Source organism: Sapajus apella, unplaced genomic scaffold (genome assembly GCF_009761245.1).
Source record: "Sapajus apella isolate SASKATOON/1434 unplaced genomic scaffold, GSC_monkey_1.0 scaffold465, whole genome shotgun sequence".
NCBI classification, from domain to species: Eukaryota; Metazoa; Chordata; class Mammalia; order Primates; family Cebidae; genus Sapajus; species Sapajus apella.
This window is the reverse complement of record NW_022437401.1, coordinates 1-2,047: the sequence shown is the minus strand read 5'-3', so window position 1 is coordinate 2,047 and position 2,047 is coordinate 1. Positions and strand designations below refer to the sequence as shown.

At 49.3% G+C, this 2,047-nt stretch overlaps 1 long non-coding RNA gene across 1 annotated transcript; it reads right to left on the bottom strand.

The window, feature by feature from the left end:
- Positions 1–333: 333 nt before the first annotated feature.
- On the bottom strand, positions 334–1,245 carry LOC116545971. The gene is made up of 2 exons (XR_004266538.1): positions 669–1,245; positions 334–582 (listed from the first exon to the last, which is right to left on the bottom strand). It is a non-coding gene; the product is annotated as an uncharacterized LOC116545971 (long non-coding RNA).
- Between the last annotated feature and the right edge of the window lie 802 nt (positions 1,246–2,047).

Below are 2,047 nucleotides of genomic sequence, written 5' to 3'. Positions count from 1 at the left end.
CCCACCCTAATCCTGTTATGCAAATGGCCTTTCCACTAGGTGGGTGCCATGTTGTCTTCTCCTTATTGTACATGTGGATGGTAAAGAGAAGGGAGGATGGAGCCGCCATGCGAACATGCCTAGTCCCAGGTGTCCCTTTCCTATTGGCACAGCTGCCGCATTCACCAGTGAGAGTTCCTAGCTGGCTTGTCTGTGTCTGAAGCTTGATTTTTCAGGATGCTCTTTGTTAGAAAAGAAGATGATTTGGGGGCTGCTTTTCAATAAAAGGAAAACCTTACTGAGTCTTCATACCCTCGCTATCTGCCTAAATAATTTCTTCTTAACTCCTATATCACTGCCAGACTCTGAGCCAGTATGAGGCGACACAGAGAGGCTGGGACTGTGCAGAATGCATTTTAGTAAAGGTGGCTGAGTGGCAGTGGTGATGTCCAGTTTCCAGGCACAGCAGTGACATCTGTCCTAGCCTTAGGGTCCAGTGTCCAGCACCAGGATGTCACAGTTGTGAGCAGTGGCATCTGTGCTCAGCAGCAGGGGCAGTTGTTCCTAGGAGGGACCGGACAGGGTGGGCTGTGGATTCTCTCCCTAAATGTGTGGTTTCCATCCTGGTTCTGTGGTCTTCCCCACAATAAAATAAGCCCCCAACACCAGATATACTACTTTTTGTGTACATTAGAGAAATTTGGTTTCCATAGTTTGCTCCAAGAAGTGAGTGAGAAATCAGTGTGTGGAGCAGTGTCAGAGAGCAGCATTCAGAGGTGTTCTTTGTGCGAGAGCCACATCCTGAATTGTCTACCTGTCCTCTATGCCATGGTGGAGAGATCAGCAGGGAATATCACATCTCATAATCGATGATGTACATCCTGCCCTTCTTTGCTGTGAGAAAAATCCTCTTTTAACCAAGGTTTGAAAACCCACCCGACCCACCCACCCTGGGCACTCTCTGATCTCTGATCTCAGTGGTTCCCAATCTGGCTGAGCAACAGGATTGCTGGTGGGCCTTACAAAATCCTCAGGCCACTCTCTAGAACCCATGTCTCACAGTACTATGCCCAAGACCGAGGAATCATTTATATAACAAGCCCTACAGGCGAGGCTGATGCATAGACATGTGGGATCCACATGTTCTTTCTATTCCAAGTGTGATCTGGAGACCAGCAGCAGGAGCTCCAGCCTTGTCATTAATCCAGAATGTCTTGCTTGACTCCAGACTTCCTGGATCTCAGCACCATGTCCAGGTGATTCCTGTGCACATTGGCGGTCCTCGTCTAAGTGTCCTGTAGGCGTGGGATCAGAACTGTGCAGTCTGCTCTGGGTGTGGTCTGATCCCTTAAAATTGGAGGTCCAGGGTTCATTCCCTGCGCTCATTCTTTTCCACAATCACTGCCTTGGTGCCCTCATCCATGCTTGAGATTTTAAGTATAGTTTATATGGTATGACCTTCTAAGTCTCTTCTCCAGCCCAGTCCTTTCTCCTAAACTCTGGAGTTGTCTGTCCAACTGCCACCCCGGCTCTCTCACCTGCATTCCTAGTAGACACCTCCTCCACTGAGTGCCTGGGATGCCCCCTCCTCAGTACACTCCTGCCAGAGTCTCCCCATCTCTGCTGATAGCAGCCCCACCCTTCTACTCACTCATTTTACAATCATGGGTGTCCTTGATTCTTCTTTCTCAAACCACAGATATAATCCATTGGCAAATGCTGTGAGTCTATCTTAAAATGCATCCAGAATCTCCTCACATCCCACTATCTCCCCGGCTCACACCCCAGTCGAGCTAATGACATCTCCAGCCTGGAATACTGCACTCGCTTCCCACTATTTTCCCCTTCGCCTCCCTCATCCCTGGCCTCTCAGCTCTGTTCTCAGCATTAGCAGTCAGCAACGTCCTTTTAAAAGAGAAGTCATATCATGTCCCTCTTCTGCTGAAAACTGTCCTGTAACTCCCATGTCACTCAGAGCAAGGGTCAAATCTGACTGCATCCCCCCTTAAAGCCCACCTGCCCTGACCACACCTCTGACCTCATCTAGTTTCTCCTTGTCCAGCCCTCC